Below are 18,721 nucleotides of genomic sequence, written 5' to 3' on the forward strand. Positions count from 1 at the left end.
CAGTGTTCTCCTGTATTTTTTTAAGTGAGTTATTATAGTCCTTCTTGATGTCCTCTACCATCATCATGAGATATGTTTTTAAATCCGTGTCTAGAGTTTCGGGTGTGTTTGGGTGCCCAGGACTGGTCGAGGTGGGAATGCTGCGTTCTGATGATGGTGAGTGGTCTTGGTTTCTGTTAGTTAGATTCTTACATTTGTCTTTAGCCATCTAGTAATCTCTGGAGTTAGTTGTTTTAGTTGTCTCTGGTTAGAGATTGTTCCTCTCACGGTTCTGTTTGCCTCTATCAGCAGATCTGGGAGACTAGCTCTCTCTTCTGAGTTCCAGTAGTTAGAGCATACTCTGCAGGCAAGCTCTTTTCTTACAGGGAAGATGCACAGATATCTGGCGTTTAGACCTCCCTCCTGGCAGAAGATGAAGGCCCAAAACAGGACCTGTCCCAGAAGCTGTGTTGCTTTGGCCTGTCACAGAAGCTGTTAGCTTCTGTAGTCCACACTCTCACCTGCACAGACTAGTCTCAGAGGGATCTGGAAACCAAGATGGGTCCCCAAGGTGCTCCAGCAAAGCCCTCCTGGGGCAGGGAGGACACCTCTCCTCTGGCAGAGAAGTTGCCAGGATGTCTGGAGCCCGAATTGGGGTCTGTCTCAGAAGCTGTCCTCTCGGGACCTTGGGGCTTTCCTCAGACTCTGTGCCCAGGTGACCAAGTGCTGGCACAGACCAGAAGAGACTTGTGACCCTGGTCAGGCCAGGTTTCCTGCTTCTCTAGTGCTGTCTCAGGTCCTGCGTGATTGGATTGGAACAGAAGTTGTGTTCCCCTCACGGTGGTCCTAAGATCACGTGGAGAGTCCTCTAGGGGACCTTGGGGGTGTCTGCTGACTCCATGCCCAAGGTGCCCCAGTGCTGGCACCCTGTTCTTTCTTTTCTTACTCTCTTTGTGTATTACCTTCTTCCTGCTCACAAGTTAAGTGTCACTAACTATTTCCCTATTCCTCCTTTCATAGTTTCTAAATCCTACAATCCCCCATCTCTTGAGCATCTTTCTCCTCCCTCCCACTATGATCCCTTTCTATATTCCTGGGCTTTGTGATTACTCCTAGTTATATCCGTAAAGACTGGGAGGTTACTACAAAGATCCACAACTAGTCAAAGTGCATAAAAAAATGACAGTGGGCATCACATTCCCCACTTACACAACTACAAGCAACACCTACATATCTGCCTCAGGGATATCAGAGAAGCCAGTGTTGAATGATTTAAAAAGATAGAAAATCAAGTTGCGAGCTTAGAGATAATGTCTTCTAGACATGACAAAGCTCATGAATCCATGAAATTTCAACATTCTGATGGTCTGTGAAAGACCTGTATTATAACCAAACTAGTCAAAACCAATGTGGATGGGAAATTTTTCAAAGGCTCCACCCTTAGACAAAGAGTTAAAAGGAATCTGAGAGAAAATGAAGCCTCCTGAGAGGAGAGCCAGTCTTCTCTAAGTTCAGTCCTCAGACAGGTTATCTAGTCCTAATTGGTCAACCCTACACACAAGTATATATTGACATTAACAGCATTGAATTGTGTACACATGCACACACATATGTACTCATAATGTGTATGTGGGCACAGGAGGGATAGTTAGGAAGAGACAGGAGCTGAAGTGATTCAAATGCAGTATTCACATGTGATTCTTTAAAAAAATATTTAAAGTTCTAGGTGATGTTAAAGACTTGGTGTCTTTTATTTATTTTGCACTGTGTCTCTGTTCATAATGGTGATGCTAATTTCAGTAGCTAAAGCTTTGGGTGCCTAATTTGTAGACTTTGATATTAACTGTCTTTGGCAGTGTTGGGACAAAAGTATCTAGACTGATGGGTCTTAATAGTGTATGCACTCCCAGAGTGCTCAAAACCAATTGGCAGGTTGGGGAGGTCAAATTATTTCAATGGTGTCACTCAACTGTTGAGTGATTTCTCCTTCCTCATCTCTCACTAGCATGAGGTGCTGTTCCCTTGGATAATGTGGAAGAGGACAATGAGTAAAATTCTGAAGCAGAAAAATAATAAAAGATCTTAGATATCCTCAATTAAAACATAACTATAAGGATTCAAAATTCAACATGAATAATGAAAAAGAAGACATAACTACAGTGAGTTGAGAGATATGCTGTAGCAAATGCATACAGTCAATAACTTCGCATGAGAAAATTTATAAAATTTAGTAATTTTGAACACATTTCTAAGAAAATGGTATTATATGAAATCTGTCTCACTGCAGAACAGAAAATTGAACAGATCAAAAACTATTTAAAAATGATCAGTGTTTGCTCAAAATTCTTCCCATAGAGAAAGCATCAGAGAGAATGATTTATGGCATATTCCATCAAACATTGAAGGAACAAGTAAATCAAATGCTACAAAATGAATACAGAAGTGAAAAGGTGGAAACAATCAACGATGAGGGCTTTAAAGGTCACAAATGCCTGATTCCAAACCCAGGGAAAACCGAGGTTCAGAATGCCCTTAACCAGTGTCACTGGTGAATACTGATGTAATTACACTAAATAAAGTATGGACACAAAGTAGCTCTAATGAATAAAGCAGATACAAAGTAACTGTAAGGAATAAAGCAGCACAGAATATAAGGATCAAAATTAGTTTTTTCTCAGAAATACAACATTAGAAATTTATATTTAGAAAGTTGGCATTTTTAACTTTTTAAAAAAGTCTTTATTGAATCTTTGAATTTTCCATCATGCACCCCAGTCCCCTTCACTCTCTGCCCCTTCACATCTGCCCTCCACCTTGTACCCTCCCCTCAAAAGAAAATAAAAAAATAAAAACAAACAAATATCACATCTCATTATGGAAAGTGCAATGTGTCCCAGTGTATCTCAGAGATATCCTTTTGTCCAAATATTTTATTTGCTAACAGCTATTGCAGTGTTTCATTGTTCTGGTTCAAATCCTCTGGCTTTTGTTATGCTATCAATATAATTGATCCTCACTGGGATTGTTCTCAGATATCCTCTTGTTGCCCTGAGTCATGGAGATCCTATAGATTTTAATCTGAAGGATTGGCCCCTTCATGTGCCCCAGCAATTCCCAGATGGGTAGCTGTTGGGGTGGGCCAAAGTAAAGTCCTAGATCTAGGCCTTGGTAGTACCTGAGTTGGTCATCCCATCAGCTCTCCCACACTGTAACCAGTAGACTTCACTCTCCAGCACTGCCCTTCCTCGCTCACACAGTGCTGGGAGGGACAGAGCTACCTTTCCTTCTCTCATGACTGAGGAGCCAGGTTTTCTGCCTGCTACAGGCATTGAGCTGCAAGGATGGTGAGGGCATCTCTTCCTCACCCATACCATTACTTAGGCAGACAAGATGAGGTGTAGGGACAATTTTCCTGAGTTCACACCCTTGAGCCAGTTCACCTGCACCCCCACTTCTAAAGGCTATTCAGATGTTAAGTCCAGGCATGGTACAGAATCAGTGCTCCCTAGGTTCTGCATCTGTCAAGGAGTGGGGGCATTTCAATTTTTAAAGGATTTATGTTATTTTTATATGTATGAGCAGTTGCCTGCATGTATGCATTTGCACTGTGGTGTGTGTGTGAGTGTGTGTGTGTGTGTGTGTGTGTGTGTTTTATCTGCAGAGATCAAAGGAGGTCATTGTGTCCCTTGGAACTGGAATTTCAGATGGTTGTGAATGGTCCTGTGGATGCTGGGAACTAAATCGGTGTCTTCAAAAGCATCAAATGCTCTTAACATCTAAGCCATCTGTCTAAAACCTGCCATTTAGACTTAATGCTTTGTTTGTTTTTTAATTAAACATTTTAATAATCCTACATACATATCATACATTTGCATACAATCCACTCCCATTCCATACCCTTCAATTTCTCCCCTACCCTCCTACTCTCATACATGCTCTCTATTACTCTCACTCTCTCTCATTCTCTTTGGCTCTTTCTCTCTATCATTCTCTCTCTCTCTCTCTCTCTCTCTCTCTCTCTCTCTCTCTCACACACACACATCCATTCAGTTCCTTTAGAGTTGCCAATATGTTCACGGGTGTGAGATCTTCTGCTAGACCATGAATAGCCTCTTCATGTTCACCTGCCTCCTTTTTATATAAAGGTTGTTGAAACACCTTCACAATATTAATGTGCTAAAACAATGGAATTCACAGTTTGGGAAACAGCATTAAATACAATTAAATAACTATTAATTATGGAAAACTATTAGTAAAATAAAATTTAAAAAGCTAAAAAAATCTACCTCAACATGGTGAATGATGCTTTTAAATTTACAAGAAAAAAACCAACTAATGGAAATATATTTAATTTAAAAATTTTAATTAATGTTTACTGTGCCCAAGCAGAACACATATTTGTCACATTTCTGTTAATGTTGTAAACCTATCTAGACTTGTAAAACAAAAATCCATCTACAAGTTAATTCATTAATTGATAAGTTAATAAATTAAAATGGCATGCAATGAAATTAGCAAGTTGGTCTATATTTTACCTAGGCAGCCAAAACAAAGACAACACCTAGATAATTAATAGAGTGCATAAAATAATTTAGCACTGTTACTTTATAGTGTCAATATCTTGAAGAAAGAGAGCTACTGAGGTTTTATAAAACAGAAAGCAAAGGATAGAATACTATAAGCTAGAACAGATACATACACATGCACACATACACAGAGGGAGAGGGAGAGGGAGATGGACAGAGAGAGAGACTTGGTAACAAAAATCACAATTAGTTTTAACTTACCTATAAAAGTCTTTTTTGGCCAGTGTATTAAAGAATTGCCAATAGAAGTCTAAGCTCGCCCATGGTAATAGATAAAATGAAAAAATTAAATGTGTACAATTCTATCTCTTATATAATTAATAATCATGTGCAATTACAAACAGAATGCCAAGGAATTATTTCTGAATTGTTATGTTTAATCTAATATTCATAGAACACAGGTGAACTATAGGAGACATATATAAAGAATAACATGAGAGGCTGTGCCATACCACATGTCAAATTATTCTTATGCATGGTAACTGAGAGTGCTATACCATGGCTCAGCACATGAAACACAAACATATTTGAAACAGTAGAATCACTGAGCTAGTATTGATTCAAACAAGAATCCCAGGCTTCTAATTTAGAATGCCTGTTATAATTCATTTAAAAGACTATACATAACTATTTGTACAGAGAAAATAAATGCTAGTTTTGAAAATACATAGCTCAGACAGGATCTTAAGACTTCTGGTGAGTGGAGCACAGCTTCTGCTCCAATCCAATTGCTCGGGACCTGAGACTGCATTAGTTAGGGAAGCAGAAACCGGCCTGAGTAGGACCACAGGCCTCATCTGGCCGGATCAGCGCGTGGGTAGCGGGAGCACAGGGTTGCCTGACACCCGCCAGCTACCCACGACCCCCGCCGCAGGATTTTGGGACTGCTGGTGAGTGGAACACAGCTTCTGCTCCAATCCAATTGCGCGGGACCTGAGACTGCATTAGTTAGGGAAGCAGAAACCGGCCTGAGTAGGGCCACAGGCCTCATCTGGCCGGATCAGCGCCGGGGTAGCGGGAGCGCAGGGTTGCCTGACACCCGCCAGCTACCCACGACCCCCCACCGCAGGATTTTGGGACTGCTGGTGAGTGGAACACAGCTTCTGCTCCAGTCCAATCACGCGGGACCTGAGACTGCTCTGGTTGGGGAGAGAGAAATCCGGCCTACATAGGGACACAACCCTCTTCCAGTCAGAAAAGCACCAGGGCAGCTGGGGCGCAGGGTCAGCTGACACTCGCCAGCTACCCACAACACCCGCCACAGGATCTTAAGACTTCTGGAGAGTGGAACACAGCTTCTGCTCCAATCCCATTGCACGCGGGACCAGAGACTGCATTAGTTAGGGAAGCAGAAAACCGGCCTGAGTAGGACCACAGGCCTCTTCCGGCTGGACCAGCACCGGGGTACCATCAGCTACCCACGACCCCCGCCGCAGGATTTAGAGACTGCTGGTGAGTGGAACACAGCTTCTGCTCCAATCTTTAAACAGTGACAACGATAACAACTAACCCCAGAGATTACCAGATGGCGAAAGGTAAACGTAATAATCTTACTAACAGAAACCAAGACCACTCACCATCATCAGAACCCAGCACACCCACTTCGCACAGTCCAGGGCACCCCAACACACCGGAAAAGCTAGACACGGATTTAAAAGCATATCTCCTGATGATGATAGAGGACTTCAAGAAGGACTTTAATAACACACTTAAAGAAATACAGGAGAACACTGCTAAACAGGCAGAAGACAATAAAGAGGAAGCACAAAAATCCCTTAAAGAATTGCAGGAGAACACTGCTAAAGAGTTACAAATCCTTACAGAAAAACAGGATAACATAATCAAACAGGTAGAAGTCCTTACAGAAAAACAGGAAAACACATCCAAACAGATGATGGAAATGAACAAAACCATACTAGACCTAAAAAGGGAAGTAGACACAATAAAGAAAACCCAAAATGAGGCAACACTGGAGATAGAAACCCTAGGAAAGAAATCTGGAACCATAGATACCAGCATCAGCAACAGAATACAAGAGATGGAAGAGAGAATCTCAGGTGCAGAAGATTCCATAGAGAACATCAGCACAACAATCAAGGAAAATGTAAAATGCAAAAAGATCCTAACTCAAAACATCCAAGAAATACAGGACACAATGAGAAGACCAAACTTACGGATAATAGGAGTGGATGAGAATGAAGATTTTCAACTCAAAGGACCAGCAAACATCTTCAACAAAATTATAGAAGAAAACTTCCCAAATCTAAAGAAAGAGATGCCCATGAACATACAAGAAGCCTACAGAACTCCAAATAGACTGGACCAGAAAAGAAATACCTCCCGACACATTATAATCAGAACAACAAATGCTCTAAATAAAGATAGAATACTAAAAGCAGTAAGAGAAAAAGGCCAAGTAACATATAAAGGCAAGCCTATCAGAATTACACCAGATTTTTCACCAGAGACAATGAAAGCCAGAAGATCCTGGACGGATGTTATACAGACACTAAAAGAACACAAATTCCAGCACAGGCTACTATACCCAGCCAAACTCTCAATTAACATAGATGGAGAAACCAAAGTATTCCACGACAAAACCAAATTCACACATTATCTCTCCACGAATCCAGCCCTTCAAAGGATAATAACAGAAAAAAACCAATACAAGAACAGGAACCACGCCCTAGAAACAACAAGAAGGTAATCCCTCAACAAACCTAAAAGAAGACAGCCACAAGAACAAAATGCCAACTTTAACAACAAAAATAACAGGAAACAACAATTACTTTTCCTTAATATCTCTTAATATCAATGGACTCAACTCCCCGATAAAAAGACATAGACTAACAAACTGGCTACACAAATAAGACCAAATATTTTGCTGCTTACAGGAAACTCATCTCAGAGAAAATGATACACACTACCTCAGAATGAAAGGCTGGAAAACAATTTTCCAAGCAAATGGTATGAAGAAACAAGCTGGAGTAGCCATTCTAATATCTGATAAGATTGACTTCCAACCCAAAGTCATTAAAAAAGACAGGGAGGGACACTTCATACTCATCAAAGGTAAAATCCTCCAAGAGGAACTATCAATCCTGAATATCTATGCTCCAAATACAAAGGCAGCCACATTCATTAAAGAAACTTTAGTAAAGCTCAAAGCACACATTGCACCTCATACAATAATAGTGGGAGACTTCAACACACCACTTTCACCAATGGACAGATCATGGAAACAGAAACTAAACAGGGACACAGTGAAACTAAGAGAAATTATGAATCAAATGGATCTGGCAGATATCTACAGAACATTCTATCCTAAAACAAAAGGATATACCTTCTTCTCAGCACCTCATGGTACCTTCTCCAAAATTGACCACATAATTGGTCACAAAGCAGGCCTCAACAGATATAAAAATATTGAAATTGTCCCATGCATCCTATCAGATCACCATGGACTAAGGCTGATCTTCAATAACAAAATAAATAATAGAAAGCCAACCTTCACGTGGAAACTGAACAACACTCTTCTCAATGATACCTTGGTCAAGGAAGGAATAAAGAAAGAAATTAAGGACTTTTTAGAGTTCAATGAAAATGAAGCCACAACATACCCAAACTTATGGGACGCAATGAAAGCATTTCTAAGAGGAAAACTCATAGCTCTGAGTGCCTCCAAAAGGAAACTAGAGAGAGCACACATTAGCAGCTTGACAACACACCTAAAAGCACTAGAACAAAAGGAAGCAAAATCACCCAAGAGGAGTAGACGGCAGGAAATAATCAAACTCAGGGGTGAAATCAACCAAGTGGAAACAAGAAAAACTATTCAAAGAATCAACCAATCAAGGAGCTGGTTCTTTGAGAAAATCAACAAGATAGATAAACCCTTAGCCAGACTCACTAGAGGGCACAGGGAAAGCATCATAATTAACAAAATCAGAAATGAAAAAGGAGACATAACAACAGATCCTGAAGATATCCAAAACACCATCAGATACTTCTACCAAAGGCTATACTCAACAAAACTGGAGAACCTGGATGAAATGGAGAAGTTCCTAGACAGATACCAGGTACCAAAGTTGAATCAAGATCAGGTTAATGATCTAAACAGCCCTATATCCCCCAAAGAAATAGAAGCAGTCATTAATAGTCTCCCAACTAAAAAAAGCCCAGGACCAGATGGGTTTAGTGCAGAGTTCTATCAGACCTTCAAAGAAGATCTAATCCCAGTTCTTCACAAACTATTCCACAAAATAGAAACAGAAGGTACTCTACCCAACTCATTCTATGAAGCCACAATTACTCTGATACCTAAACCACAAAAAGACCCAACAAAGATAGAAAACTTCAGACCAATATCCCTTATGAATATTGATGCAAAAATCCTCAATAAAGTTCTTGCTAACCGAATCCAAGAACACATCAAAACAATCATCCATCCTGACCAAGTAGGTTTCATCCCAGGGATGCAGGGATGGTTCAATATACGGAAATCCATCAACGTAATCCAGTATATAAACAAACTCAAAGACAAAAACCACATGGTCATCTCGTTAGATGCAGAAAAAGCATTTGACAAGATCCAACACCCATTCATGATAAAAGTCTTGGAAAGATCAGGAATTCAAGGCCCATACCTAAACATGATAAAAGCAATCTACAGCAAACCAGTAGCCAACATCAAAGTAAATGGTGAGAAGCTTGAAGCAATCCCTCTAAAATCAGGGACTAGACAAGGCTGTCCACTTTCTCCATACCTATTCAACATTGTACTTGAAGTCCTAGCCAGAGCAATTCGACAACAAAAGGAGATCAAAGGGATAAAAATTGGAAAAGATGAAGTCAAAATATCACTCTTTGCAGATGATATGATAGTATATATAAGTGACCCTAAAAATTCCACCAGAGAACTCCTAAGCCTGATAAACAGCTTCGGTGAAGTAGCTGGATATAAAATTAACTCAAACAAATCAATGGCCTTTCTCTACACAAAGAATAAACAGGCTGAGAAAGAAATTAGGGAAACAACACCCTTCTCAATAGTCACAAATAATATAAAATATCTTGGCGTGACTCTAACTAAGGAAGTGAAAGATCTGTATAATAAAAACTTCAAGTCTCTGAAGAAAGAAATTATAGAAGATCTCAGAAGATGGAAAGATCTCCCATGCTCATGGATTGGCAGGATCAACATTGTAAAAATGGCTATCTTGCCAAAAGCAATCTACAGATTCAATGCAATCCCCATCAAAATTCCAAATCAATTCTTCAACGAATTAGAAAGTGCAATCTGCAAATTCATCTGGAATAACAAAAAACCTAGGATAGCAAAAACTCTTCTCAAGGATAAAAGAACCTCTGGTGGAATCACCATTCCGGACCTAAAGCTCTACTACAGAGCAATTGTGATAAAAACTGCATGGTACTGGTATAGTGACAGACAAATAGACCAATACGAATAGAATTGAAGACCCAGAAATGAACCCACACACCTATGGTCACTTGATCTTCGACAAGGGAGCTAAAAACATCCAGTGGAAGAAAGACAGCATTTTCAACAAATGGTGCTGGCACAACTGGTTGTTAACATGTAGAAGAATGCGAATTGATCCATTCCTATCTCCTTGTACTAAGGTCAAGTCTAAGTGGATCAAGGAACTTCACATAAAACCAGAGACACTGAAACTTATAGAGGAGAAAGTGGGGAAAAGCCTTGAAGATATGGGCACAGGGGAAAAATTCCTGAATAGAATAGTAATGGCTTGTGCTGTAAGATCGAGAATTGACAAGTGGGACCTCATGAAACTACAAAGCTTCTGCAAGGCTAAAGACACCATCAATAAGACAAAAAAACCACAAACAGATTGGGAAAGGTTCTTCACCTATCCTAAATCAGATAAGGGACTAATATCCAATATATATAAAGAACTCAAGAAGGTGGACTCCAGAAAGTCAAATAACCCCATTAAAAAATGGGGCTCAGAACTGAACAAAGAATTCTCACCTGAGGAATACTGAATGGCAGAGAAACACCTGAATAAATGTTCAACATCCTTAATCATCAGGGAAATGCAACTCAAAACAACCCTGAGATTCCACCTCACACCAGTCAGAATGGCTAACATCAAAAATTCCGGTGACAGCAGATGCTGGCGAGGATGTGGAGAAAGAGGAACACTCCTCCATTGTTGGTGGGATTGCAAGCTTGTACAACCACTCTGGAAATCAGTCTGGCGGTTCCTCAGAAAATTTGACATAGTACTACCGGAGGATCCAGCAATACCTCTCCTGGGCATATATCCAGAAGAGGTCCCAACCGGTAAAATTTCACATTCTCCACTATGTTCATAGCAGCCCTATTTATAATAGCCAGAAGCTGGAAAGAACCCAGATGTCCCTCAACAGAGGAATGGATACAGAAATTATGGTACATTTACACAATGGAGTACTACTCAGCTATTAAAAAGAATGAATTTATGAAATTCCTAGCCAAATGGATGGACCTGGAGGGCATCATCTTGAGTGAAGTAACACAATCACAAAAGAACTCACACAATATGTATTCATTGATAAGTGGATATTAGCCCAAAACTTAGGATACCCAAGATATAAGATACAATTTGATAAACGCATGAAACTCAAGAAGAATGAAGACCAACGTGTGGACAATGTGCACCCTCTTAGAATTGGGAACAAAACACCCAGGGAAGGAGTTACAGAGACAAAGTTCGTAGCTGTGATGAAAGGATGGACCATTTAGAGACTGCTGTATCCAGGGATCCGTCCCATAATCAGCTTCTAAACGCTGACACCATTGCATACACTAGCAAGATTTTGCTGAAAGGACCCAAATATAGCTGTCTCTTGTGAGACGATGCCGGGGCCTAGCAAACACAGGAGTGGATGTTCACAGTCAGCTATTGGATGTATCACAGGGCTCCCAATGGAGAAGCTAGAGAAAGTACCCAAGGAGCTAAAGGGATCTGCAACCCTATTGTTGGAACAACATGATGTACTAACCAGAACCCCGGAGCTCTTGTCTCTAGCTGCATATGTATCGAAGGATGGCCTAGTCGGCCATCAATGGAAAGAGAGGCCCATTGGACTTGCAAACTTTATATGCCCCAATATAGGGGAATGCCAGGGCCAAAAGAATGGGAATGGGTGGGTAGGGAAGTGGGGGGCGCTATGGGGGACTTTTGGGATAGCATTGGAAATGTAATTGAGGAAAATATGTAATAAAAATATTAAAAATAAAAAAAAAGAAAATACATAGCTCAGTGGTTCACCTGAAAACATTAATTAGCAAAATGGTAAGGAATAAAGGAGATGTGTACTAAACTTTTGTTTTAATAAAACCATCTTATTTTATTGGTTAGGTTATAATTTTTAAGTGACATCTCAGATGTGCTTCATGTAATTTTTAGCTAATAATTTACAAATGTCTGAAAAGAGAACAACTTTCAGATTCTGGAAAAAGAAGTCACTCTTAGTAAAAAAAATGAGTTTTTATATATAGAGTATATTTGAATATATGCTCTTTTGAACATAAACAATTATGGTGAGGGAATTAAAACTTTTAAACAAATTATAATATATGCCTTTCATTTTGTTTTCACTTTTAGAGCTGTTTTAGTTATAATTTCTTGTCCTTTAGAGTAACAATAATCCTGAGGGACAATGAGATACGTCTTAGTCAGAATGGACATTTGATGCCCAGACTGATATCCCGAGTTCAATCTCTGGGAAAAACACAAAAGGAGAGAAATATTTTTCCTACAACCTGTCCTCTGACTTTCAATTCTATGCTATGTTTTCTGTATCTGGCCCCCAACATCTACAATGCACATGCTCTTTCTGTCTCTCTGTCTCTGTCTCTGTCTCTTTTACACACACACACACACACACACACACACAAAGTAGAGGTATCTTACTGGCACTCTCGTAGAAATTATATATATATGTTATCTTTGTATATGTAAAATATATTTTATTTCCAGTCTTACTATACTGACAAGTATTAACACTATGCTGAAAAGAAGTAATGGTAGGAGTTACCCATTGCCTTCCTCCTCAGTTTGCATAGGAACAGTTGAGTCTATAATAGAGTCTGCTGTATGATGTATGATTTTTGGCAATGTTTCTTGCCTCTCATGGTAGCTGCAGATATATCTACTTCAATCTCCATTTCAATCAGTCAGCTTTTGACTTCATTAATTGTCTTTTATTTTTCCTGCTTGAAAATTCATTACCTCCCCCTTTCTCATTTTTTACATTCATTATGCTTAGTTTCCTTCACTAGGTTCTTGTATTGACATTGTATCCTATTTTATAAAAGATGTTTGTAGAATTCAAGTTTCCAACTTTAATTGCCTTAATTATATTTCAAAATTTGTGGCAAAGTTTCACTTGAATTTAGTTCAATATATTTTGAGGTATTCTTGAAATACGATATCATGGGAATAAAAGTCATATGTTATCATTTTGCTTTTTATTCCTTGCTTGAGTCCAATTTTATGAGGGGTATATTGAATGATGGTCACAATTATATTTTATGTACATACTTAAAAAAGAAATTTTGTTGTTCTATTGTTGACTAGGACACTGCCCAATATTTGAGGAAATCCCATTGGTTGGTGGTATTGAAAATTTCTAATTATTCTGTCAGTCACTGACAGAAAATTGCATAAGTCTCTAGTCTCTTTTCTTCAGTAATTTACTTGTCTCAGAAGTCCATCCTATCTGTTAGTAATGTAGCCAGTAAATTCTATTGTGTGCATGTGTTCTTATGTGTGTGCTTCCACAATCTTGTATTCAGTCTCACTATATATTTTTGTATTTGAAGCAATTTTGCTTGCAGATAGCATAAAGTTCCATTGGCCATATTTAAAATGAAACTGTGCAAATTTACATTTTCATTAGTGAATACATTGATAAAGCTAGAGATGTGTTAGGGCTGTTTTGCTTTTTTGTTGTTATTGGTTTTTTCTCCCTCTCCTGTCTTCATGTGTACTGCCTGCATTTTTTCTGAGTATTGAATCCAGTGCTTTTGCAATGCCAAATCCAGTCCTCTGCCAACTGTGCTATGTTCACAGTGTTTGAACGCTTTTTTATATGACATTTTTATTTGTCTGTATCATAGTTTAGAGCAAATCTCTCTGGAGAGGTTTTCTGTAGCTTCTATAATACATTTCATATATATCATGTGCCACTGTCTACCTTTAATTTGGTCTATTCATATTTCCAGGTCTTCAGGTTCTTTATTTTCATAAAAGGAAGGTAGAAAGAAAGAGAGAAAGGGAAAAAGAAATAGAGAAAGAGAGAGATATGGAGAAAGGAAGGAAGGAAGAAAGAAAGAGAAAGAGAGAAAGAGAGAAAGAGAGAAAGAGAGAAAGAGAGAAAGAGAGAAAGAGAGAAAGAAAGAAAGAAAGAAAGAAAGAAAGAAAGAAAGAAAGAAAGAAAAGAAAGAAAGAAAGAAAGAAAGAAAGAAAGAAAGGGAGAGAGAGAGAGAGAGAGAGGGGGAGAGAGAGAGATGGAAGCATGAAGAGGGAGGGAGGGGGAGGGGGAAGGGGAGGGGGAGGGGGAGGGGGAGGGGGAGGGGGAGGGGGAGGGGAGGGGGAGGGGGAGGGGGAGGGGGAGGGGGAGGGGGAGAGGGAGAGGGAGAGAGAGAGAGAGAGAGAGAGGGAGAGAGATTCCATCCCTTTCATCCCAGTCTGTTTTCTTTCTTCACCATTTAAGGCTTAACTTTGTTTCTTGAACCCACAATGCCCAAAGCTTTCAGTATTCGCTTATAAGGAGCCTGAGGAGACCATGCACTCCCCATAAGTAAAAGTCAAGTGTGCTGATCTCAGTTTGAGAATGCTATCATAAGGTGAAATGCAAGGTTCTGACAAGGGTGTTTATAATGAAGTCCTGCTTACCTTTGATATCAGTTTTCTGTTGCTGCTATAGTGCATCCCCACTGACCTCAATGGCTTCAACCAATATAATTTACAATCAGGTAATTTTAAAAGTCAGACTTTTAAAGTCAGAAATGGGTAACACTGGCCCCAAGTGCTAGCAAGGATTCTTTATGAAGGCTCTTGGAAGAAACTTGTTATTTATTCACTTATTTTTGGTTTCTGTCTACATATTTTGGTGGGTATATGTATGGGGAGACTTCTGTCTGTTTTTAATACCTGCTTTTATCACTCTGCCTTCTGCTGCAAGATCCTATAATGATCATAGAATTCAAGGACTTTGATATACAGTTTCTAGAAAGGTAACAACACTTAGCCTGCTAAAATATGTCCACACATAATTTCCTAATATTGAACACAAGTCATGGTGTGGGTTCAACACTGCGGTGGGTCGCACCAATCTAGAAAGCATGGGTCTTCTCCTTCAGAGGGAGAATTCCATAGAGCCAGAGAGCAAAGCCATTTAATTGACTAAGCTTGAATATTGAAGAGGGTGGGCAAAGGTGCATAGGCTTCTGCACGTTAACCTCATTACTGTAGGAGCTGTCAGATGAAGATGCTAACTAACTAAGAGATAGGAAGAAAGATGCCAGACAGTCTGAGCTTTAGTGAACTACAGTTGAAAAAGGAGAATCTTGTGAAGGAAAAATGTTTTATGTGAAAGCAATTTTTTTTTTCAAAGAGTTACCTTCTGAAATTATATTAAAAATTTAATGATTTAGAGTAGAGAATATGAAGTATGAGACTATAAAATGTAAAAAAAATTAGGTCTGAATTACTTTTTTGGTAATAGTAATATCTATGAGTACAGTATACATCTTCACTGGTGCTTCTGAATTTTCAAAATGAAGATGAGCATCTTCCTCCCTTCCATTCTGTGGTCTCTCTTGATTTTATGCTTCAGTGTTCCTCTAGGTTATTTACTAAAACCAAAAAATTCAGAGCAATGAACTATAGTTAAGATAGTTCCTGTGATGCCAGTCTTTCGGTTCATAATTAACTTAATCAATGTAATATTGTTCAGCTCCTTCAATTTACCTGCATTTCATGGTGGTGGTTGTGGTGTGTGTGTGTGTGTGTGTGTGTGTGTGACCAAATAATATAAACTTTTTCATTTGAAATAATGGAGTATAGTTTAAAAAGTACCAGTCATGAAGGACATTCTTTACTGTTCTCCAATTCACTCCAGATAGATCATATTTACACATTGTTCCAATCTCAGTGCCTTTTATGTCCTGTAGAAAGTGCCCTAATTTGACCCCAAAATTATAAATATATTGGACCACTGTACTACTTACTGAAAAAAATATAAATGAGTGTATGTTCAAACTTTGTTCCTTTTTATAAATTTTGCTGAAACTAAAAATTACCATCCAAATTAGACAGTCTTCTAGAAAATGGTTTATATGTAAAATGTTGACAGGACAAGATTTTAGCTTACTTAGATCAAAATATTTAGAACAAAATTTTGATTGCAAAATGATGAATAATGATGTCTGTGTTGATAGCTTCCACAGTTGTTTAGGCTACAGTTTTACATTTACTCATGAATAATATAATGCTAACACCATCATTTACCAGAGATTGGACTACTTAGTCTACTTTCCAAGGCTACAATTTACTCATCTGTGAAATGTCCATAACAATACTTCTGGATAGTATTATGTTAATAATTAAATAGCAAACATAATGAGAAAGTTAAAAATGTGCATGTCATAAAGTAAGCAAGACATAGGTTTCACTATCAACAAGATATGATCCACCATCATAGAATGGAATAAGCTTGACTTTAGCTAGTTTTTAATTCTCACTTGGCTTTAGAATTCTGAAGAATATGACACGTTTTGATGACAAGACTAATGACAAATACATCAACATTTTTACTTGACTTTAAAAATGAACTATTCATTGCTCAGTAAAAAATTATATTCCTAGGGATCCCAACTACCATAATTAGACAGTAAACAGAGAAGGAAAGATGAAAAGAAGAAGAAAGTAGATGAGGGAGAGAAGGAAGGGGAGCTGCAAGCAAGAGAGAAAGAGTGAATGAGTGGAAGAGAGAGTGGGAGAGGGGGAGGGGGAAAGGGGGGAGGGGAGGGGAGGGGGAGAGGAAGAGGGAGAAGGAGAGAAGGGAGGGAAGATGTTTAGCTAGAGGGGCAACAGAATGAAGGAGAGAAGGGAAAGTTAATATTAGTAATTTTTCTTGGTGACAAGACATGTTTAAGAGATTATGTGTACCTGATTTTTCAGTGTTTTCTGTGGCATGATAAACAATCAGAAGAATTGTGATGTTTCAAATTCACTTAAGCAAAATATTTCAGATTAATATAGCCAATGAGAAGCATTTTAGGCGCCAAGGTGTGTTCAGCCTTATCTAGTGACAGTTTTTGCTCCATAACTGGCAAAATGTCATTGAAATCTAGAACAGTGGTTCTCTGAAGTGGGTTTTGGCCCAATGCTGCTTGTGTTATAATGTTAAACTTGGTCACCAAAACTACCTACATGAGTTTCTGCACATAAGACCCTGACCCCAGTTGTCTCCAATTGGTAAAGATGTCAGCAGCCAATGGTTTGGCAGGACAGAGGTGGAACTTTTAGGATTCCCAGGCTTAGGAGAGAGAATGAGAGAAGCAGATTATTATGAGAGGGATGTAGGAAAGACCAACCATGTAAGAATTCGGGTAAGCGGCTCTAGTGGCCACTTCCCCAGTTGGGTCTGGGTTAGCAGAGATGAAATATAGATTTTAAAGGATGTTAACTCCAAAATCCATGATGGGAGTGTTTGCTAGCTGTAAAAAGGATTAGAAGTGCCCAGCCATTAAGCTAGTCAAGGCATATTAAAATGTGTGTGTGTGTGTGTGTGTGTGTGTGTGTGTGTGTGTGTCTTTCATTTGTTAATTCAGATTGCTTTTGGGCTGGTGTGCATGTGCAACCTGTAGGGAGCACAGAGCTGGTTAACTCTCAGTCTCTTGGTTGTGACTCTTTTGGAGGTCATATGTCATATTTACTTTATACTTCAAAAGAGTAGCAAAATTATGATTATGAAGTACCAACAAAATAATCTTATGGTTGAGGATCAATAAAACACAAAGAACTGTAGTAAGGGATTACAGCATTGGGAAGGTTGAGAACCACTGATCTAGTGTTTATAAACCAAGGATATTATGTAGTATGGTACCACATACAGAGAAGACACTGACAATGATAACATGTTCCAAATATCCATAGTACTATATTGAACAATATATTGACAGGGTATTGATATGGTACAGCTTCTTTCTGAGAGATGTGTGTTCTATGCTAACTATATTTACCCATTAATTAATTTATGTATTCACTTTACAAACTTATCGCAGCCCCCTCCTCCCAGTGCCCGCAACATACCCTTCCTCTTGTTTCCCATGCCCTTCCACTCTGATAAGAGAAAGAGCCCCCTTATCTTGGCACATCAGGTCACTGCAGAACTAGGCATATTCTCTCCCATTGAGGCCAGACAAGGCAGCCCAGTTAGGGAACATAATCCACATAGCCAGGCAACAGAGTAGGATGAAGACCAAGCTGTGCTTCTGGTACATGTATGCAGGATGCCCTAGTTTCAGGCCATATGTGCACTTAGGTTGTTGGTTCAGTCTCTGTGAGTGCCCACGGGTTCAAGCTGGTTGACTCTGTTGGTCTTCTTGTGGAGTCTCTATCCCTTTTAGGTCCCTCAAAGGGACCTAAAAAGCTCTCCCTACCCTTCCACTAGACTCTCTAAGGTCCATCAAACATTTGAGGGTACAGCTTCTTAGCCTTTTTCACACCAATTTCAGATTTGACTCATGTTCCCTTTTAACCACACAACATTTCTGTTTATTCTTAGAGATTTAGTTTCCCAAGGTATATACCAAGATTAGTTCTGGGTAGTACATTCTGGGAAAAGCAGAATTAAGAAAATATCAATGTCTTTGAAGTACAACCTGGAATGACATGGGTAGAACTTGCTGGATAAATAAGTCAGCCTCCAATATTTCAAAAGACCATTTGCCTTATATATCTTCTACATGGGCCACCCAGTGGTTTTTGTGTTAGATCAAGCTTCATTTGTCCATAGTGCCAAACTTCCCATTGTATTGGATTTTTTTTTCTGTTCTCCCTTCCTGTCTTATTTCCATTGCTCTCATTTTGAAATACTACCTGTGCTTAAGATGA

The sequence above is a fragment of the Mus caroli genome, unplaced genomic scaffold (assembly GCF_978045245.1).
Source record: "Mus caroli unplaced genomic scaffold, Mus_caroli_1 scaffold_14, whole genome shotgun sequence".
Classification (NCBI taxonomy): domain Eukaryota; kingdom Metazoa; phylum Chordata; class Mammalia; order Rodentia; family Muridae; genus Mus; species Mus caroli.